This window comes from Sorex araneus, chromosome 7 (assembly GCF_027595985.1).
Source record: "Sorex araneus isolate mSorAra2 chromosome 7, mSorAra2.pri, whole genome shotgun sequence".
Classification (NCBI taxonomy): domain Eukaryota; kingdom Metazoa; phylum Chordata; class Mammalia; order Eulipotyphla; family Soricidae; genus Sorex; species Sorex araneus.
The window spans coordinates 45,444,499-45,468,420 of NC_073308.1; the positions used below are offsets into that span (position 1 = coordinate 45,444,499).

Genomic DNA, 23,922 nt, shown 5'->3' on the forward strand with positions numbered 1-23,922 from the left:
ATATAAAATAATTTAGCACCCCAAAGCAAACTACCTATAAGTTGCTAATTTCCTTATCCTCCAGGTTTCCTTCTTTGTGCCACTGACATAGATGAAGAAAATTTTGCATGACCCAGACAAGAATAGTAGATAGGTATTTCAGAGGGTTTTTTGTTGTTGTTATATATCTAGTTGAGATTTTGTTTTGTTTCTCTTGTTTTAAGCAGCCATGTGGAACACACACAGAAGTGGTCAGAGGCTGCTATTGCCCCACTCTGTGCTGAGGACATAGGGGTGGCTTCTGATTGTGGTAGGAATCAATCAGCTTCAGCCACATATAAGAGAAGAAACTTAGTCCCTGTAATATCTCTCCAGTCTTTGTTAAATTTTATTTTCAAGCATTCAGTCTGCAGTTCAATTTGTCACAATCTTTCAAGAAAGTTGAAAGACTGCACTTTTATTCACTTTTGAAAATTCTTCAAAGTCAAAATACCATTTATTGAGTGTTTAGTGTGGGGAGGAAGGTGCTAAGTGTTTATCATTTAATGTTTCATCAGTCAGGTTTCTCCAGAGAACAGAATCAATAAGATATTTAAGAGTGAGTGTGTGTGTGTGTGTGGTGTGTGTGTATGTGTGTGTGGGAAGGAGAGATGTGTATAGGATACATAAATGAATAAAAATATGTAACACAGATATCATATGTACCGATATATGTATATGATATATACAGACATATAATAAATAGATTTATTTTAAGAAATTAGCTTTTATGTCTGGTGACTGATAAGTTTAAAGTGTATAAAGCCATTTGACTGACAGGTGACTTCAGAAGGATTTCTATTTCACAGTTTGAAGCCTAACAACTTGTTCAGTGTGTTTCCCATTGCACTTACTACAACCAGCAATGACAAAGCAGACCACACTTCCCTCACTTTGCATGAAAGTCTCCTCAGCCAAACATCCAGGTTCATCACTTACCAGTTTTATTTTCACCAACAATAGAACACAATTCAGTCTGAACACAATTCAGACAATTTATAACAAAGATAGTTTTTTCTCTGATGTCCAATAATATGCTCTTCTTTTCCATAAGATTGCTCTAGAATCACTTTTTCATAAACATTTTGTTCATAGTTATGAACCATCTCTAAGACAATGGAAATTTTCTGTAAAGCTTTATTCTTTTCTTGGAGTTCACATAAAAACTGCCTTAACATTTCTACCAAAAATATGCTTAAGATAATCTGGACATTTCTCCAAAGTCCTCCCATGACTCCTCCAGCCTATTCAAAGCTCCTTCCACATGTTTAAGTATTGGTTAAGCAACACCACACTTACTGGTACTAAAGAGTTTTCCCAGTCTGCCTTTTAAAAGGCACTGAATACTCAAGGACTTAAAACAATAAAAATATGAGTCTGGAGAGCCCCACCCCATGATCCCTGAGTACAGAGTCAGGAGTAAATTCCTGAGCACTTCTGTATGTTGACCCAAAAACATATGTGTGCATGTATGTCTGTGTCTGTGTGTTTGTGTGTTCTCTCAGAATTCTAGAGGCTAGAAATCAAAGCCCAGGTCCTGGGAGGGATCGACCCTATCTGAAACACATCGTGGTGGTGGATTTTTTCCTTCCTGTCTCTTCTTCCTTCTATTGGCTCCAGGCATTCCTAGGGATGGTAACAGACTTGCTCCAATAGGAGCCTTCATCTTCATTTGATTTTTTCTTTCTGCATCCCTGCATCTCTGTGTCTTCACCCAGCATTCTCTCTCTGGATCTGTGTCCAAAACTTCCTCTTTTTATAAGTATGCCAGAAACAATTGGGTTAGGGCTCTGTCTAATTATATCATCTTAACTAGAATGAAGATCTGCAAACATCCTCTTCTCCAAAAGGATTACATTCATAGGTACCTGAAATTAGATATCCCAATGCTCTCTGAGAGTGAGGACATGAAGTGGGGATGCTGTGATGCAACGTATAAAAAGGTTAACTTCATTGTTATTTTTGTAGGTAAACATTAATCTCATTTTCAAAACTAGACACTCAGAGTCTAAGAATTGTGAACCAAAGTCATGCTGTTGGTAAGTCCTAGAGCAATGATCCAAACCCAGATTTGACTAATCCTAGTTCTACATTCTTTTTCCTAAAACAAGATAATTGAGGGGCCATGGAGATAGTACAATAGCTAGGGTGCTTGCCTTGCAAGTGACCCACTGGCATCGATCCCCTGAGCTCCATGTGGTCTCCAGAGTGCTGCCAAAAGTCAGCTTATTGTCTAAGCTTTCTAATTGTCTAAAAAATTTTACATACCGTGCCTAGAAATAAAACCGGCAATGCCCCCACAATAATTATTGATTGCACTTGATACAACTGACCATTTCCTTCTTTCTGGTATAGTCTCCTAGGTTTTTGCAGTCTTATTTGACAGGGAAGGGGAGTCCTACACACATGCTCATTGGCTCTTGCTCAAGTTTGAGTTCTTGGTGTGGTGCTGCCCCGGGAATGAGACCTCTGCTCTGAAGGTCATCATTCTCCTGGTGCTCTTTGTTGATGTCTTTAAACACCATCTCTTAGACAAGGGTGTCGTGGATTTAACTCTGGCTCTGATTTCTCTACCAAATACAAGACATTTCCAATCCTGGGTCTGACATCCCTCTTTATATGACAAGTAGGCTTCTCAAATTCAGAGAAGTCATTCCGCTCAAGGTTTTTATTAGGAGTAAACAGAACTTTATCCTAATTATTTAGGCACATATGGTATTTGAAAGGGTGTTAAGTACCTGTAAAGTTTCTAGGAGCCCTAGAAAGCCAGACTTGAGGGCAAATTGCTACAATAATGTTTATGTTCAAAATTATGGCTTACAAAACACTGCCTCCCACCACATCTATGACTTCTAGTTCATTTCTTCCTCTCTTCTCCTGATTGGTAACTTCAATTCAGTATTCAAAGTCCAAGGAGTTGTTGTAGGTAGATACCATCAATTCCTTTGCTTTATTGAGCTTCCATTTGATCCAGCAATACCACTTCTGGGAATATATCCTGGAGAAACAAAATGTATAGTCAAAATGACATCTGCACTTATATGTTCATCGCAGCACTGTTTACAATAGCCAGAACCTGGAAAAAAAACCCAGTGCCCAAAAACAGATGACTGGTTAAAGAAACTCTGGTACATCTATACAATGGAATATTATGCAGCTGTTAGAAAAGATGAAGTCATGAAATTTGCATATAAGTGGATCAACATGGAAAGCATCATGCTAAGTGAAATGAGCCAGAAAGAGAGGGACAGACATAGAAAGATTGCACTCATTTGTGGAATATAAAATAACGGAGTAGGAGACTAATACACAAGAATAGTAGTATATAATACTAGAAGGTTGACTCCATAGCTTAGAACTTGGCCTCACATGCTGGGGGAATGTCAAACCGAATGGAGAAGGGAACACCAAACAAAACATGATTGGAGATCCCTCATGGTAAGGGAAATGCGTGCTGAAAGTGGACTGGTGACCGAGCATGATGGCCACTCAATGCCCCTATTGCAGACCACAACACCCAAAAGGAGAGAGAAAGAACAAATTGGAATGCCCTGCCACAGAGGCAGGGTGGGGGGGTGATGGGACTGGAGGTTGGGAGGGATACTGGGTTCATTGGTTGTGGAAAATGGACACTGGTGGAGAGATGGGCTCCCGAACACTGCATGAGGGAAAAACAAGCACGAAATGTATGAATCTGTAACTGTACCCTCACTGTGACTCACTAAATAAAAATAACAAAAAAATAAAACTAAGAAATAAAAAAGTCTGAAAAAATTTCCTTTGCTTTGTTTCTGTATACAACACATATGAGTGAGAAAATTTAGTCTTTTTACTTCTCCCTCTCACTATTTTTCCTTAACATGAGTTGCTCTTGCTCCATCCAAGTTCTAGCAAGTGACAAAATTTTATCGTTTTATAGCTGAGTAATTTTGTATTGTGTGCATATATATCATATTGCCATTAATATTACCATATTACCACATATACCATATACACCATTGTGTAAATATACCATATTTTTATCCACTCATGTTTCACTGAACACTTGGGTTTCCTTCATATGTTGGTTATTATTGATTACCATCACAGGAGGGTATACCCAATAAAAGATTAGTCAACTTAGAAGAGAGAATGTGGCTAATTATTGGTCAACTGTGGAAAAACAAGATGATATTTCTATCATCAACATTCAGGAGTAAACTCAGGGAATTTCTAATTCTCATGTTCCCCTAGACAAAATTTTAAGTCATGAAAAGGTAGAGAAGTCACTTGAATGCATATTACTTAGTGAAAGAAGTTTAACTGCATGTTGATTCCAACTATGTGACATTTTAGAAAAGTAAAACATGAATACAGTGAAAAGATCACAGGAAGAGAGGAATGAATAGGTGGGACACATAGGATTTGGGGAAGGGGCAGTGAGATTGCACTGATGTCATTCATGATACAATGAACGCAAGCCATTATCTGTTTTCCTAAATGGTAGACTTTGATAGCAATGTGTCAGTTTAAAGTCATTAATCATAATAAATGCACAATCCTGTTGGCACACACATAGAGGCAAGGGATATGGTAATTCTCTTTACTTTCTGTTGAATTTTTGCTGTGAACCAAAAACTACTCTAAAAAGTAAAAGGAATTTAAAAATATATAGAAATAGAATATTTAAAAGAAGCCAAATAAAACCTTGAATCAGACAAAGCCCAAAGCTTGAGGGGAAAACCAAAATGGGAAACCTAACTTTAGGAGAGACCCAAATGAAGCCTGTTCTGGCCTCGTGGAGGTCATTGTTTACTCACAATGGGGCTCAAGGCCTGTCCCTGTAGAACACAATGAAATCAACCACTGATTTCAATATTTGACATCTCAGTTCTTGCAAGTTCTCAGTCATGTGATGGGTCACGTTGTCCATCCAGGAGGAATTTTCCCAATTGGGAATTTCCCAATTTCCCAATTCTTCAAAAATGACATCAAGCTCAAATCTGAAACTCAGGGCTGGGATGCAGAAAGACAGAGGAATCAAGAAAAGAGATGAATCAAGTGAACCCAGAAATCACAGAGGTAGTCACATTAGGACAAAGACAAAGAAAAAGCACCAGGCCCAAAGCCAAAAGAGAAGTAACAGAGGTGAGATATGGAGAAGCAGGAGGCAGCCTGGGCCTCCAAACACTGATGGGCTCAGTGGTGTGACTCTGCATGTGGAGGTCGTGCCTTCCTTATCATTCTCTGCTCACCACCATCTCCTTCCTCTCGAAGCCCAGACCCCTGAAATTGGAGAAGAGGAAGCATCAATACACATTAGCAAGTTGAAATAGAAAGCGACCTTTTTTTTTATTACTGCGGTCCTACCCATTAATTAAGCTGGTAGTTGGATGCAAGTATCTCTCTGAATTGCATGCTCGTCATCTTCCAGCATTACTTAACGACAGCAGTTGGCACATTACAAAGTCCAGGCAAGCAACTCGCATGCATTTCTATATTTTTCCAAGGTCAGCAAGTTTTAGAGGTTCTATGTTTCTTTTTAGGAAGTTTAGGGAGAGTTTTATTTAAGACCCCTGCCGGAGGGATTGAACAGAGAGCAAGGCACTTGCCTTGCATGTGGCCAACCTGGATTTGATTCATCCCACATGGTCCCTCGAGCCCCATCAGGAGTGATCCCTGAACACAGAGTCAGGAATAAACCATAAGCACCACTGGATGTGGCCCCAGAACAGAAACCAAAATCAAAGAATCCTGCTTCAGAACAAGTGCCATGAATTTCTCATAGATTTGATGTACATACTGCATGCCTGCGGGTCAACTCTTCTTTCAATTTTCTATCTTAACATGGATATAGCTCCCTGCGGAGCACGCTTCTTACTGGCTATATCCTATCCCCGCCCCTGCATCGTCCTCTAGTGGTGTTAAGAGACTGTAGATGGAAGCCAAGCACAGTCTGAACAAAGAAGGATACTAGTCTCATGTGACTGGCAGAGGAAATGGCATTCCTATTCCCCCTGAAGCCCATGTTTCGTATTTCACAGGTGGTCTGCATCATGACCAAGCGACCTATCCTCTGGGTAAGAATAGTGCATTCACTTGGACAGGTAAGTCAGCAATGAGGAAGGGGTCTTGTCCCCAAAGAGCCCTCTCAGGCAAATAGAGGCACATACAAACTTTCTTCTGCCACTGTGTATTAAGATTGAATTATCGGTGTACCAAAAGTAAACTATAGACCAAACATGATGCCACTTAATACCTGCATTGCAGACCACAACACCCTAAAGGAAAGAGAGAGTAAAAGGGAATCTGCCTGCCACAGAGGCAGGGATGGGGCAGTTGGGGGAGTGGGGGTTGTGGTGGAAGTGGGGGTAGGGGGAGGGATACTGGGAACATTGGTGGTGGAGAATGGGCACTGGTGGAGGGATGGGAACTCGATCATTGTATGACTGAAACGTAATCATGAAAGTTTGTAAGTCTGCAACTGTATCTCATGGTGATTCATTACAAATAAAAAATAATAAGAAATAATAAGAAATAATAATATTATAAAAAATAATGAGTCTCTTTCTTGGCACACCTGCACCAACACTGGTTGCTTTTGTGCTTTTGGATGTGGGCAAGTCTCTGTGGTGTGAGATGATACCAGGATCATTGGTGGAGAATGGGCACTGGTGGAGGGATGGGTACCTGATCATTGTATGACTGAAAACATAAGCACGGAAGTTTGTAAGTCTGTAACTGTACCCCTCGGTGATTCATCAAAAAGTTAATTAAAAATTAAAAAAAATAAAAAATAATTTTTAAAAAAAAAACTTTAAAAATATAAAAAAAAAAGATTGAATTATCGGCACTCACAATGGGGCTCAAGGCCTGTCCCTGTAGAACACAATGAAATCAGAGAATGATATTCGCCCATATCTCAACCTGAGATGGGTTCCCCCAGCCCATCTTGAGAACATGTTTCTCTCCTGAACACATAACTTTGTCTCTCATTCTCTCCATTGTCTGTCTCTGTCTCTCCCTACTACCCTTCCCCTCTCCCACTCCACGTCTCCTTATCTCCCAGTCTTTTCCTCTTGCTCCTTCTCTTCCTCTCCCTAAAGTCTCTCCCTTTGTGTGTGCCTCTGTGTCTCTCTCTTTGTCTCTCTCTTCACTCTTGTGTCTCTCTGTTTTCTCTGAAAAAAGGGGGAAAATTCATGCATAAAATTATACAATAGGCATGTAAATATATTAAGTTCAATCATAGTTTTAAAGGTAAAATAATGACAAAGGACATGTAAGGTATAAAGAAATACAAGACTAAGAGGGAAGTGGAGAATTTTTTTTTATGGTTCAATTATACCCCCTCTTTGTCTACCATGGTTATCAAATGAATAGCCTCTGAGCAAGTGAAGTTGAAGTAGGTGCCATGCCTCCAGGAAGAGGTCAGCTGTATTTCTTAGTTGCTGGGTTATTGCTTTGTTACCACTGACATCTTTACTGCTCACCCATTCCAGACCAGGGGGAGGGGAGACCCCATAGGTGGAGAGAGCCAGCTTCAACCTCTGCTCCTTTCCAGTAAGAGGTCGACATGGGCTACTAGAGAAATAATACAATAGTAGCAGGGGGACTGCCCCCAGCATAACTGAAGGCTATTTCCCAGAGGTAAAGTTATTAAAGTTTGATGTACTTGGCAACATGAGAGAAAAAAAAAAGTGATTTTGTTCCCTGAGGCAGGAATAAGTCACCACCTCCCACAGAAATGATAGACCTTTCCCTTGTTGCTGAGAAAGACAATCTTGAAAAGAAACTCATCAGCAGTGTGGGTGAGGGAAAAAAAATGACTCAGGTATGGCATTTTCTATATTTTATCAAGAAATGTATCACCCTGCGGATGAATTGATATAGGCATATTACAGAAGCCAAACATGGTCTCAGCTAAAGCAAAGTGCTTATTTATCAAGGGGTTGCCCTGAAATAGGTCTGCTCCATTTATGACCACTAATCCTCAACCAGTACTTCGGATACTATATATGTATTCAGCAGTTATATAGACAAATAATCTGCTTTCTTCGAGACTAAGAAATTTTCTTAAGATCACATGATTATTAGTCTTTTAATTCTGCTATCCTGCCTTATTGAGAACTATGCGAAAAGACTGATTATGTAAACTAACTGCTCTAATCCAAAGAAGTCCAGGAAGGACTTTTTCATCTCATTCTCTGCAGGGAGCTAAAGACCTACAAGAGAGAAATGCTCAACATTCTTGCAGGAATGTGCAGCAATAACTCAGGTGTTAATGAGCAGAACCTGTGGAGCAGTGTAATCCTGGAATGCTCTCCCAGAAACCATCACTGAAAATAGGATATGCTCTAAGAACGTGAATGTAAATGGGAGCTATTTACTCTTCTGGAAGGCACTGTTCTGGGGAAAGGGAGCTCAAAATGTTCCCGTCATTTCGTTGTTCACTGTCCACAGAGAAGACCCACAGAACAAGACAATAAATGCCTTGGGAAGTGCTTCATAGAGCATATTAGAAGAAGTAAGACTTTTTCAAACACCCTACAAACACTCAAATAAGATGTTGCAGGCCACTCTGTATTCTCTATAACCATCCCTATTCAGATAAAACACAAAGGCAGAGGAAATAAAAGGAGCAACCAACAAAACTTAGACAATGAAGGGTGGTTCTTAGAGGTCCTGAGTCAGACTTGATAAGGCATTTTCAGTAAGTATCTAAAGATAGCTTTTTCTGCTTATTATATGCCCATATACTATTTTGTGTTGTTTATTGTGTATTTATACTGAAGTTAACAGTGGAATAAATGGGATGTGATGATTTTTGCATTGTCAGTATTGATTCTTTGTACAAAACTTCTCTCATCTTTTATCTTAAATGTGGACAATGAACTTAACCAATAATCCATGCTGTTTTACTATATTGTATTTGTCTTTTTAATCCCCACTCTTGAGGGGACTCCCTCCTAGATACGTTCACTCAAATTAATTTGGTTTATCTTAACTATGGACTGGAGCGATAGCACAACAGGTAGGGCATTTGCCTTGCACGGGGTTGACCCGGGTTCGATTCCTCCGTCCCTTTCAGAGAGCCCAGCAAGCTATCGAGAGTATCCTGCCCACACAGCAGAGCCTGGCAAGCTACCCGTGGCGTATTCTGTATGCCTAAAACAGTAACAAGTCTCACAATGGGAACATTACTGATGCCCACTCAAGCAAATTGATGAACAACGGGATGACAGTGCTACAGTGCTACCTTAACTATAACCCAGTGTAAAGATGTATTTTTTTCTGTATACATTAGCATACACATATTAATTTATATAATTTATACAAAATGCATATATAAAAACTTTTGCATTATTTAAATATACAAAATTGTGCATATACAAAAATTAGGAAAAATACAATGATTCATAGTGCTTCTGATTTCTTCCTTTTTCTTTTTTATTTTGTATTTTTGTTGGGAACATATTTTAAGGTATTCACAGCTGTATACATCATGAATTCTCTGCCTTTGAGTGCTATGTAATATTCCCTACAGGCTGTTCTCTTTCCATTCATGATGAATGTTTAGATGAGTCTTTTCAATACGTATTTTTGTAGAGGAACTCAATGAATCTGTGAGTTTCCCTAAAGCAAATAAATACCCAAGAGTAGGATTGGAGCCTTGAATCCTATCATAGTAACTTTAAAATTGCAGCATCACTGAAAACTCCAGGTTCAAAGGAACCAAGAATGGGAGAACTCCCTCCATGTCCCCTTGTTTCCGGCAACTTGGCAGTCACGCCTACAAGCCACTTCTGGCTGGCTCCAGATAATCTCATCAATGGCCATGATCAGAGACTCATTGACCCTCTCTCAGAAGACAGCATAAAATGACTCACCATAGCCATGCTGCTGGACCCCACACCAGGCTGTTTCATTTGGGGCACCCCGCAGGGGAGCAGGGGAGGCTCCTCCCCACTCCAAGGGACCCAGCCCTGGCAGTTAAAAACCTCCAGAACTCAAACACTGCCATGCTCACAGCAGCTCTCCACACACTTACCCACAAGTGAATTTATTCCTGTACCACATGGCCACATTTTCAGCTATGTAACATCTCATACCTCACACCACTTATGTTCCAAGAGTAGCACACCACATTTGATGGGGTTTAAGGGTTTACTGGCCTCTGGGTGAAATAAAACAATCTTCACACACTCTCCCCTAAGGAAAGTTTTTTGGATCATTTTCAGCATTTTATTCATAACAAACAATACAAAATAAGTTAGTTCTGCTTTGGGGCAGGAGTTTTGGTTTGGGATGGAAACATCCAAAATATCATAGTGGGAAGGTGTAATGGTGGTGGGATTGGTGTTCGAATATTAAATGCAATCAAATATTGTGAACTACTTTATAAAAATAAAATAAAATTTAAAAATAATTGAAACAATTTAAAACATTTAAATTGCAATATCAATTTGTATTTCTCCTAAACATAGTTTTCGTTTTCCGATCCACCATCCGCGGTGGGCCCACCACCAAGATGCAGATTTTCGTGAAAACCTTTATGGGGAAGACTATCACTCTCAAGGTCGAACCCTCGGATACGATAGAAAATGTCAAGGCCAAGATCCAGGATAAGGAAGGAATTCCACCCTATCAACAGAGATTGATCTTTGCTGGTAAACAACTTGAAGATGGGCGTACTTTGTCAGACTACAACATCCAAAAGGAGTCCACTCTTCATCTTGTTTTGAGACTTCGGAGTGGTGCAAAGAAAAGGAAGAAGAAGTCTTACACCACTCCCAAGAAGAATAAGCATTAGAGAAAGAAGGTTAAACTGGCTGTCCTGAAATACTACAAGGTGGATGAGAATGGCAAAATCAGCCGCCTTCGCCGGGAATGCCCTTCAGATGAATGTGGTGCTGGAGTTCTTATGGCCAGCCACTTTGACAGACATTATTGTGGCAAATGTTGCCTGACATACTGTTTCAAAAAACCAGAAGACAAATAATTTACCTGTATGGGTTAATAAAAGGCATGAACTCTTAAATAAATAAATAAATAAATAAATAAATAAATAAATAAATAAATAAATAAAAATACAGTTTTCCTTTATCCTCATCAATTCTTCTTTTTTTTTTTTTTTGCTTTTTGGGTCACACCCAGCGATGCTCAGGGGTTACTCCTGGCTTTGCACTCAGGAATTACCCCTGGCGGTGCTCAGGGGACCATATGGGATGCCGGGGATCGAACCCAGGTCGGCCGAGTGCAAGGCAAACGCCCTACCCGCTGTGCTATCGATCCGGCCCCCTATCCTCATCAATTCTTAATTGTCAGTGAACTGACAACAGAGGAGTTTGTTCTTTTCTTCTTATGCATATTAGTCAACTGATGTTTTGAACTAATTACTTCTCTAGGAGTCTTTTTCTTACTGTTAGTCAGGAAGTCCTTGTAGGCATTTGTCAGTTTCATGTTTTTGTTGTTTTTATTTGGTTGGTAATTTTGGTAGGGTATTTTTTTTAACCACACAGTGTTCAGGACTACTCCCAGCTCTGTTTAAGGTATCTTCAGGCAGAGCTCAAAGATCGTGCAGTACTGAGGATCTAACCAGGACCTCTTACATGAAAGGTACATGCTCAACCTGTCAGGCTGTCTCTCCAGGCCAACACTCATCACTTTCAAGCATCATGAATATCTTCTCCTGGTCCATAACTTACCTTTTAACCCTTGCTACAATGTCTTTTGTCATCTTTCTAAAGCACTGAGTTTTTTAAAAAATATATCTGTTCTACAAAGACTTTCATAATTACATTTTAATACAGAGTGAATCCTGATCACTGCAAAGTGGATTCGTGCTCACAGTGGACAGCTAGATAGCTCTTTTAAGCTCTTTTAAATACATTCCTGTCTGGCAGCTACCCTTGAGTAGCACTCTGGGACTTCCTTAATTCACTGAATTTATTTTATGACTGATACTTGCCTGCCTACATGCTCCTAAAATAGCTATTTAAAACCACAGATAAATTAAACCTATAGCTGAGCCTTAAAGATAAACTACAAGCAGAACTGCTCACCGTCTCATGCCCGGCCCCTAATGCAACAGGACAGCTCCTTGCCCAAATGGTTCCTATTCCTTTTACATCTCATGATGATTGTACTTGGGAAATGTTTGTGCCTCCTTTTCTATTCTTAGGTAGCACTAGAATATGCTTCAGGGCTCAAAACGTCTCATGCTGTCAATCTCCCAATTGGGCATGTTATAGTTTTTAACTCAAGGAGCTGCAGCCCTTTCTTATGTTTTCTTGAGTTATCAATATGCTCTATGTATGGGTGAAACCAACCCTCTTTTATCATGACCCCAAAAACATGATTTTCCACTATAAAACTATATTCTCCCAGCAGAGTTGACTTGAATCATGAGAAATGACACAGGACCACATCATAGGAACTACCATCTGGATCAGACAATAGTATTTTGAGAAAAATTATTAGTTATGCTAAAATACACACAAGAATTTTTAATATGTTCAGCCAGTAATTGTTCTCTTAAAAAGATGAAATGTTATAGCTCCGGGGTTTCCGCATAGTCTGTTTTCTTCTACTCTCATCACAAAATGGTGGACTTTGATTTCAAACAGAGGAATCTTACAACACTTAAAATTGGTATCTACAATCAGCACTATTCAGATCTTTTGTCTTGAGAAAGAGATGAATCACTGAGAGCTGTTATGGCACTCACTGGTTGTTCTAATGGACATAAACGATTTCTCAGAATATCACCATCAGATAAGGTGGATCAGGACAAAAGTAAAATTGCTCCATTGTTGTGCTGGAACAAACAGAATCCATGTCACTCAAGCCACAAAATATCAAATATCCCTTTCTCTAAGCTAGTCTGAATAACCTGCTCTTCTCTCTCTCTCAACCTCTCTCTAATGTAGAGTCTGATTCAGTTTCTTTAAACCTTCCCCCAAATCACCTAGCTCAAGAACGAATCATTTAAGTCCTTTGTGGTATGTGTCTTGCTCAGTTTCCTCCATATCCTATTTCCAAAGAAACTAAAAAGGCCAGCACTGGTAAGCTCCTGCTAAAGAAGAGACTTCACCAAGCGTTTGAAAGAATAATCTCTCTGGGTTCTCACATCATCCCTGTTTCAATTGCCCCATCTAATGGGTAAGGAACTGAGAGCTGAGATGTCTGCTTGCTCACTTAATCAAGTTCACAAGCATATGAGTCAGGATTTTCACATCAAGCTGTGACTCTAAACTCCAGGTATGCTTCCCTTCCCAAGCACCCCATGGCTTACCAAGTTTGTGGATGGGGGAAAAAACAATAGTCCCGATATGTTCAACTGGTCTACAGGGAAGCAAAAGTGGCTATTACGGATATATTGTGTTACCTCATTTTTCCTAAATATTTATTCCAAAGGTGTTCTTTACTTTCCAGTGCTTTTATTAAGAAAAATATGGGTAGCAGGCCAGAGAGATCATGCAGGGATTACGATATTTGTCTTGAATACAAAAAACCTCTGTTTGCTGATCCCTGACACTGCTCAGTCTTCTGAGCACCTCCAGAAATGACCCTTGAGGAAAACTAGGTATGGTCCTAAAATTGCATGATGATGATGATAGGGGCCAGGATGATAGTATGGTGGGTAGTAAATTTGCCTTGCACATGACCTGGGTTTATCCCAGCATCCCATATGATTATAACCCGAGAGGAGAGATTCATGAGCACAGAGCCAGGAGTAAGCTTGAGCACTGCCATGTGTGGCCCAAAAGCGAAAATAATAATGATAACTAGGGTTAGGGCTATGGTTCAAGTTGTAGATCTTTTGTTTGCCATGTGCCAGGCCCTCCAGCTGGGTGTGACCCTTATAAAAAGAAATTAAGATAATGATGAGTGACATGAATCTCTTGCCCCTGTGCCTGACTGTCTGACTATCTCATAGGGGGCGGGTTGAGTCTCCTTCCCCACCCCCAGCAGAGCTCCAGCAGCTAAAGACCTCCGGAACCCAGCCACAGCCATGCTCAAAGTCACTCTCCACATGCTTGGACGAGCCTCACACATGAAGAAACCAGCAGAGGATCCCAGGTGTGCGGGACCCGGGGCTGAGGTCTCCAAGCCTGTTCGGATCGAGACTGGGCCTCTTCCACCCAGATCCCCCATTTTCAAGTAGCTAGGTGGTCACACCCAGAAACTGACCCTGGTGCCGTGTAATCCCATCAACGGCCAACATCCAGAGACGATAAAACCAAGCTCCTGGAAGAGAACGAAGCAGAGTCTCTTGTCTCGCGCCTAACTATCTACACCAGGGCCCCTCGGAGGGGGTGGGTTGAGTCTCCCTCCCCGTCCTGAGCAGAGCCCCGGCAGTCAAAGATCTCTGGAACCCAGCCACAGCCATGCTCAAGACCAGTCTCCACATGCTTAGATGAGCTTCACGCATGAAGAAACTAGGCTATGACATCTTATAGCCTAGTTCTCCCTCTCAGAGAACCTGGCAAGCTACCGAGAGTTTCCTGCCCTCATGGGAGAGCCTGGAAAGCTTCCCGTGATGTATTCATATGCCAAATACAGCAACAATGCTGGGTCTCATTCTCCTGACCCTGAAAGAGCCTCTAATGTGGCAATGTTGAGAAGGACGAGTAAAGAGAGTCTGCTAAAATCTCAGGGCTAGGACAAATGGAGACGTTACTGGACCTCCTCGAGCAAATCAACAATCAACGGGATGATAGTGATAGATAGTGATAGTGATGAGTGACATGAAAGCATTGCCAGCAAGTCGATCCAAAAGACTATGAGAAACCCTGGGTCACAACCACCACCTTTGAAATTCTAATCCTTGGAAATTATGTGAGGTAATAGGCAGCCATTCTTCCAAAGGACTGGGTTTGAGGCAACCATCACACAGCAGAATGTGATACAGGAGCTCAGAGAGGCAAGAGTCTTAGCCAGTGTCATCAGCAAAAACAACAACAAAATAAATTCAATAGCAAAGGATGTACACCCGAAACTCAGTGCGCTTTTTATTCACCCAATGATCTCAATCAAAGCCCCATTCTGTGCCCTATAGAAAGCGTTTCCAGTCACCCAGATATAAAATCTCTAAATTGAGGGAAAAGAAGTACATATTATGGTTGAGATGAAAAGAGAAGGGGGGTGGAAAGAAACGGGAAATGTGTGTAAAAAAAATGACACCTTTGTTTTACATTCCTCCCTGCTCCGGAGTGTTTCTGTCACAAGAGAAGGAATAGGTGATATATTATCAGAGTGAGATATTTTCAAACAGAGCAGAAAGGATACTGCCGGTTGGGACACTCTGGCTGACCATGAGTGAATTTAATTATTCAGAGTGATGGAAGAGCAACATTCTTAGAAAACTCATTTTCTGATTATACCTTAATCTCTAAATCCTTGAAATGATAGTGTATCTGACTGCAGACCCATTAGTCAAGTCGCAATTAGATCTAGAGCAATCTGCATTAGGTACTGGTTTAATTTGTCAGGGTCTAACAAAGAATAATTCTCTTAGATATTCCATTTGTAAATCACATAATGGAATTTACTTGCAGAAGCGATGGCAGCTAGAAGCAACTGAAGTCATAGAAAAAGCGTTTGCAAGCCATCTATTACCATAAGCCTTTCTTCCACTGTATGCACATTAGGCAGTGCAAACCAATTTCTGTCCTTACAAAAGGCAACATTATTGTGTGGCCATTCCTTGGGGGAGATGGGCTGGTGACCAGGAGGAGTTGGACAATATAAATCCGCATCTGCAAAATGTCTGCCTAGATGTTATTGATTTTTGCCTTTCCCGAACAACCTATTAAAAGAAAACATTTTTCTAATGCTTTCCGGGGGGGGGGGGCACAGGAAATCATTACTAGTGGGATTGTTGTTTTATGGGTCTTTGGAGGAGGACCTTTAAATGCAAGCACGAAATGTGAAAAGGAAGGACGTGTTCTGCAGACTCCTGCACGGGCTGACTTTTATGCATTACCTGTTCTCTAGCTTATTTCTCCAGGCAATTAGCCAGGGCGTCATTCTGGGAACCTTTCTATCACTCCTCCTGCAGGAATTGCTCACAAAGAATTTAAAAAAAAAAAAAAAGATTTTTTTTTTTTTAAATTTCCCCTCATGGGCTCTCTACCCTACTCTGCATTTTCCACCTCTTCCTTTAAGATAACTTCCTCCGATCTGCCTCCCTTAGATGCCCATAGACAAAGTACAACACGGCAGGACATGACACAGCACAGTAGACCCAGGCAACCGCACCAAGCGTGTTCACAGTGAGACCAGGAAGAGTCAGGAAAACCTTCCTGCAGAGACTGACTCTGATGGGATGGCTAGGTAGGACAAATCAGGGTCTGGCACCATCAGAAATGTGTCAACCAGGTACAAGCAGACCTTTCCCCATGATAAGGAGAAACATGAAAGCATCATCCTAGTCACAGTAGTGTTGATGCTGAAGATGCGGGAGAGAAAAGCAGCTCTATTCTCTTGCCATTTACAACTCCAGGAGGCAGGCAAGCAATTTATTAACAGATGCTACTTGCCCTTGGTAGTCTGTGATGAGCAAAGCTGGCATTCAACTCCCAGTGCCAGGGCATCTAGCCCTCACTCATGCCCATTGACTGGCTTCCAGGGTATATTTTAACTACTTGCATTTGCTCAAAATCAAATTTATCTGGAAAGAAACAAGCATGCCTTTGATCCCTGTGACCTGCAAACAGGCCACCTCCATGTGGAGATATAGGCTGGGGAGACGTTTTCATGGCACTGTTTAATTACAAAGCCTCTATCGTGTGTCCAAGGCACAGTGCTGTGGAATGTGCAGTGGTCATGAAAAATGAGAAAATGAGAATGTCAGAAAAGTCAAGATAAATGCATTTGTTTTTCTGTTTCTTGTGTTCGGGGCCTATAGCCAGCAGTGCTCATGCTCAAGGGATCATAAGGGATCCCGGGGATTAAACCCAGGTCAGTCACATGAACAAAGCAAGGGCCCTACCCGCTGTATTATCACCCTGGCCCTAAAATGGAGAAATTTTAAGAGATTCTTTAGATGCAGAAACAAATCCAGAGTTAAGCTGAAGATAAACCTGCTTTATTTGGTTACATGAAAATACGGGCGCATGGCGCCAGCCCAAACTCCAAGAGGTCCCGGTCGCCGGAAGTCACGCCCTCGACCCACCCTCAGCGCCATCCTGCCACAATCAACAGAGAAGCGGCCAGGCATTCTGGTGAGCAAAGCGGCCCAGAAAATGCTCCGTACCCGAATTGGGGCCAACAACACCTCGGAGCCGGAAGGAGGAGGTGCAGCCACAACACCTTCTCCAGATGGAGCGCTGGTGACACTGAGCAGCAACTAACAAGGCTCCGGGATTCGGGACTAGGACACATCCGAGCCAACCTTTTCTAAAACCTGAAAACATACAATCTTTTAATGGAAAACATTATTAAATGCTTCCTTAATAGGGTTATCTTGTTTGGGGGTATAACTCCCACAACAATAGTGAGTTTTGTGTTGAAATATGGAACGTAATCAAGGTGAAGAGAAAATGAAGTGAAATTCATCAGTTATACAGTTGGGGTGGGGGGCGGGGGGGTATACCGGGGGTTTTGGTGGTGGAATATGGTGAAGGGATGGTGTTTGAATACGGTATAACTGAGACATAAACCTGAGAACTTTGTAACTTTCCACATGGTGATAAAATAAAATTAAAAAAAAAATACGGGCGCATATGTTGCCCATGTGCCACTTGCGACTTCGTGGCCGAGTAGATGCGGTGCCTGAGTACATGTGTCACCCGCATCTCCCCTCTTGACATGTGTACTTTCATACTTTCATGTCTAACGCTGGAATGTGTGTAAGGGCTCTCTCCGCCCTTGAACACATTACTCTCTCTTAAATGTGTTACTCTCTCTCCTCATTCTCTCCCCTTCACACCTTCAAAAACCCTCCAAATAAAACCTGCTTACTTCAAAAAAAAAAGAAGGAAAGTTTATCTGTCAGAGGGTTGGTGAAACAAATGACCACAAACTTATTAGCTTAAAACAAAAAAAGAAATTTGTTTTTTTGATACTTCTAGAGGTTAGGAGTATGAGATCAAGGTGTGAGCAGGGCTGTGCTCCCTTCAGACGCTCTAGGGAAAGATCCTTCCTCTTCGCTTCCGGAATTCACAGCTGTCCTTGGCATTCCCGGGTTTGTGTGTGGTACCCTCTGCTCTGTTCTCCGTTCTCACTTCCCAAAGTCCCTCCCCACATCTTCTCCTTGGGAAAATGATGCTAGTCAAAGCCACCCTGATCCTTTACGATGGCAGACCACCTGGATAACATCAGCAGAGACATTTTTTCCCAAAAAGGCCCCATTCACAGATTCTGACATTTAGGGATTAAACACAAGTTTTGAGAGGAAGCAATTCAACCCGTGATGGAAATAAAGAGTCAGTTCATTCTAAATGGCGAGTTTCTCTAAGGACCTATTCAGTCGATGAAGACCTTCAATTTACTAGACTGCTCAAAGGAAGAAGCTGGTTTGTTTGAAGAAGTTTGGGATATAGTGCATTTAGAATACTGAGGTCAGATGACAGATTTATAGTTCAGATATTCATGAGTTCAGATGTCTAATTGATAGTTGATATTAAGAATATATTCGAAGGAGAAAGTATAGGCTAGAGTCAAGTCCTTAAGATAAAGGGGATCAATGATACTACTCAAGAAGGAAATATCATAATGTAATTTACCAGCAAAAAAATATATTTAACACAATTTAATGTCATCAGATAACATGCTTCTGTGGGAGAAACTATGTATAGAATGTATAGAATTGTATATATTCTCTAGGGCCAATTACTTTCTAGAGAAAATGTATGTGAGCATAAATATACAAACAAGTTCATTTTGATATATTGAAAAATATTGATAGTGGCTATTGAATGATGACTTATTTTTTCTTTGCATATTTTGAGGGTTTTTTTTTAATGTTTTGCCATTGAGTATTTCACTAATTAAAAACTTACTGAAGAAATTCACAGGACGGGGCTGGAGTGATAGCACAGCAGGTAGGGCATTTGCCTTGCACGTGGCCGACCCAGGTTCGATTCCCAGCATCCCATATGGTCTCCTGAGCACTCCCAGGGGTAATTCCTGATTGCAGAGCTAGGAGCGACCCCTGTGCATTGCCAGGTGGACCTAAAAAGCAAAATAAAATAAAATAAAATAAAAATTTCACAGGACTGGACTGATAGTACAGCAGGAAAGGTGCTTGCCTTACACACAGCCGACCTTCCTTAGATCCCCAGCATCCCATATGGTCCCCCAAGCACCACCAGGAGTAGTAGAGTGAGGTGTAATCCCTGAGCACCACTAGGTGTTGCCCAAAAGCAAACTAAAAAAATTGTTTAAAAATTCTGTATTTAGAAATTTAGCGTGACTAGACTATGAAAACAAGAAACCTAAAGAAAGATGAAGCAAAATTATAGATCCCAGCCTAGTTTGATAGGCAAAACAGATTGTTTTTTGTCTTATGCAACAGGAAAGGCTAAGAAGCTTTTGAAAAGATGAAAAGGTGTTGTTATGAATGAAAATTAGTTTTAGCTATTTTTCAAAAGAAGTCAAATGTTATCTATACAAAAAATAGACCTATAGAATATTATGCAGCTACTTGATAATTTTTGTTACTCCTGATACACTTCTCTATCTATATTGCACAGATTAAACCAAATTTTAAAGTTTCCTTTATTTTTTCCATAACTTTATAATTTTTCCACAAGAAATTTGAAAACTACACAGGCATAATTACTCCCCAAAAATAAATTTGAAAATTCCACGGGACATAATGATATTGACAACATAACTAGCCACCAAATTAATAACATGACTATGCGGTTTTTTAATAATTTTAATTATTTAAATTTTATTTTAATTCGTTAAAATTAATGTGTAAAAATTTAAGTAACTAAACAGTAAAAATGTTTGCCTAAAAGTACCTATTAAGACATTTATTGAGAATCAGATTTTCTCAGACGCTGCACCAAAATTGAAGGTCGCACCCTTCCTGAAAGGAATTCAAGTGCCGAGCTTTGCGCGCCACTCGTGGTGCAGTACCGGCATCTTCCCAGTAGAGGGAACTCTCTGCATATTTAAATCTCTAAACTGGTAGACCTCGCCATAAAAAATGCTTGCTTAGCAATGCAACAGCAATGTTCCGGGCTGAAGCTCCCCTGTGACCAGCGTTGTTCTGACAGTCTAGTCGCTAGGTCTTTTGATTCTAGCTCTCCCGTCCTCAGCTGTGAGCTTGCGTTTGCAGACGCTGAGAAGCTCTGTGAGCCAGCAGCAGCAACCTTCAAGTACTTAGGAGCACTCTGCCACATTCTCTCTGATAGCTGAGAGTTCCAGAATTAAAAAATGTGTGTGTGTTTGTTTGTGTGTGTGTGTGTGTGTGCGTGCGTGTGTGTGTGCGCGCGCGCAAAGGAGGTGCCTACACACACTGAACATGTAATAAACATTAACTTTTACATGACAGAATGATTTGAGAGAACCTTCTTTGCTTCCTAAATCCTTCTGTTCCTACAGGATTCCCTCAGCGGTCATCATGTTTGGTCCATAGTCTACTTTCAGCATGCATCTACTGTCCCAAGCAAGCCCTCCAAGGATCATTTACTTAGTGGTCCCTTCTCTATGCCAGCTACCTTTCCCCCAGCACATGAGATCGGCTTCCAAGCCGTGGAGCGATCCTCCTGGCCCTTATCTTCATTATCCTTAGGTCAAACTCACTTCTTTATCCTCCCCTTCCAAATCCTAGGAAACAAAGATCTCTCCCTCTCTCCCTTTTCTTTCTCTCTGTCTCTTTCTGTCTGTGTTTCTCTCATACATAAAGAATGAGACCTATTTTGAAAATTTGCATCCCATAGATGATTCTGTTCACCCCCCCCCCCACACACACACACGCACATGCACACACACACACACAGACTGGCATGCACCCTACACCATCTCTGAAACATCAAGAACCATTACTATATACCTATACTTCTATTGTTGTCTGGACATCAGAGTCACCCCAGGAGGTTATTTTAATTTCTGATGATGCCCAAGGCCAACCTCAGACAAATTTAATCAGTCTGTCCTAATGGAGCTTAGGCTTCAAAGAGTTAAAAAGTGCCAAGACCGAAATCCACCAAGTGAGTATTTGGGAGAATCAGAATAAAGAGTCAGCATACCCTCTACCCACCACACCTTCACGTTTCATGCCAGATTCAGTGAGATTCGCTCATAACTGTTGCTCTTGGAGTGTCCAGAGCACAGACTTGTGAACAAAACACTGGCCCTTCCTTTGGAGACCTGCGTTCTAGATTTCTCTTCCCTAAGTCTCTTAAATTTCCTGAGACCCAGTCTCTGTGTCACGAAACAAGAAAATTTGCAGGCAGTGAGAGGACCAAATGAAATAAGAGAGTCAGAGTTCATTTAAAGTTGTAAAAGATATTGCCATTGAAAACCATAAAGTTAATGGAGAAGCACCGGGTATATATTTTTTGTTTAATTAACAGCAGCTTTAGGCCGAGTGTTTTGCATGCAGGACTCCTAAATTCATTCCCTGGCATTCTATGGTTCCCCCAGTACTCCAAGGAATTGACCCATGTTCCACCACCAGAAAAGCAATATTAATTTTAAATAAATGGGTACATTGACGGTGGGAAATGTACACTGTTTAAGGGACCAGTTTTGGAACTTTGTATGACTGAAACCCAATCATGAACAATTTTATAATTGTGTATTTCAAGGTAGCACTGTCATCTCGTTGTTCATCGATTTACTCGAGTGGCACCAGTAACGTCTTCATTATGAGACTTATTGTTACTGTTCTTGGCATATTGAATACACCATGGGTAGCTTGCCAGGCTCTGCTGTGCGGGCCGGATACTCTCGGTAGCTTGCCAGGCTCTCTGAGAGGGACCGAGAAATCAAACCCAGGTCGGTCATGTGCAAGGCAAATGCCCTACCCATTGTGCTATCACTGCAGTCCAAGGTAATCACTGTCACTGTCACTGTCATCCCATTGCTCACTGATTTGCTCGAGCAGGAACCAGTAACATCTCCATGTGAGACTTGTTACTGTTTTTGGCATATCAAATACGCCACAGGGAGCTTGCCAGGCTCTGCCGTGCGGACGGGATACTCTCAGTAGCTTGCCAGGTTCTCCAAGAGAAGTGGAGGAATCAAATCCAGGTTGGCTGCGTACAAGGCAAATGTCCTACCCACTGTGCTATCGTTCCAGTCCCCGAGGTAATCAATTTAAAAATTTTAATAAATATAAAACAATTAAACTATAATTTTAAACATTAGATTTGGTTCAAAAATTGACTCAATTTTTTTCTCATAGCAACTATAAGCTTGCTGGGCTCTCCAAGAGGGACGGAGGAATCGAATCCGGGTCAGCTGCATGCAAGGCAAACACCCTACCCACGGTGCGATTTGATATGCCAAAAATAGTAACAACAAGTCTCACAGTGGAGCCGTTACTGGGTGCCTGCTCGAGCAAAATCGACAAGCAACAATAAGAGAATTTTGGTTTTTAGCATTTTAATTAAGCCTAGTGCCAGGCCCCCCAAATTCTTGTTCTTGCCTGGTGGATAGGCAGACTCTATCCAGCTCTGTCATCACACTCACTAGCAGTGTATTCCTGGGAAGGCAAGAATCTCTCAGCACTGTTTTATTCTCTAATTTCACACCATAGGAAACTTCTTTGGGGGCCGGAGAGATACATCAGGTAGGATGTTGCCTTGCGCACTGCCAATTCAGATTCCTTCCCTGACACAAGGTCCCTTCTTGTCCTTTAATAATACTTATTATTTAAAAGTACTAAAACTGGGTCTGGAGCGATAGCACAGCAGGTAGGGCGTTTTCCTTGCACTCGGCCAACTGGGGTTTGAGTCCCAGCATCCCATATGGTCCCCTGAGCCCCTCCAGGAGTAATTCCTGAGTGCAGAGCCAGGAGTAACGCTTGTGCATCACCCAGGGGTGACCCAAAAAGCAAAAAAAATAAAATAAAAATAAAAATAAAATAAATAAATAAATAAATAAAAGTACTAAAACTGACAGACGTGTTTCACTTTCCTGCAGTCTTCTGGAAGACAGAAAGTAAGGAATCTTCATTGGTGTCATTTGAAGTGTCACTAATGAGCTAGTGGGAGAATGGGTGTGGGAGGGGCCGGAGGGGAGCAGGCCCCATGCAGAGCTGTCAGCTTCAAACTTGCTGAATAGAATAGACTTACCACTGAGCTCACAGGCTGACTTGGTCTTAAACAAGTCAACAAAATTGAATGTTAAAACAGGCAATTAACCTACGAGCCGATGAAAGCAGCACCGCCATGCTTCTATGCCATGCGGATTTTTATTCATAAATTCTTACTATAATTTAATAATAACAAATTTTGACCCTGACTACCCTTAATGGCAGATCAATAAAAATTATGTAAACTATGGGGATACAATGACAAGACAGAAGGCAACTGGCTATAGTTGAAAATGTAGGCAATAAAAAGAAAGGTTAATGTGAATAGAATGAGCTAATTTGCTACTAAAGCAAAAGGGAACCTCTCATTTCAAATTTGGCATACCCGCTCACATACAATGATGCAAGCAAACCCTCTTCTCAGCCCCAAACTGTTCTGTCTACATGGAAGAAAGAATCAATGAATAATTAAAGAATTATCTTGGTTCGGTGCAAGGCAAACCAATACAGTTGAGAGGTGTTACCAATCACATCCACAGTTTTGTATCATAGTTTGAAGATATAGGCTTTGGCTTATTTGATTGTTTGATTAATTGGAGAAATATACTCAGCCATAGTCATTGAATTTTCCAGTGTAATTTAATCAAGGAAATAAATCCATATGGGATGCAGATGAAACTTTACGCCTGAAATTTGTGAGTCTA

The 23,922-nt window shown here is 41.1% G+C and overlaps 1 pseudogene; it reads left to right on the plus strand.

The window, feature by feature from the left end:
* Positions 1-10,525: 10,525 nt before the first annotated feature.
* On the plus strand, positions 10,526-10,996 carry LOC101544637 (ubiquitin-40S ribosomal protein S27a-like; annotated as a pseudogene).
* The last annotated feature ends 12,926 nt before the right edge of the window (positions 10,997-23,922 follow it).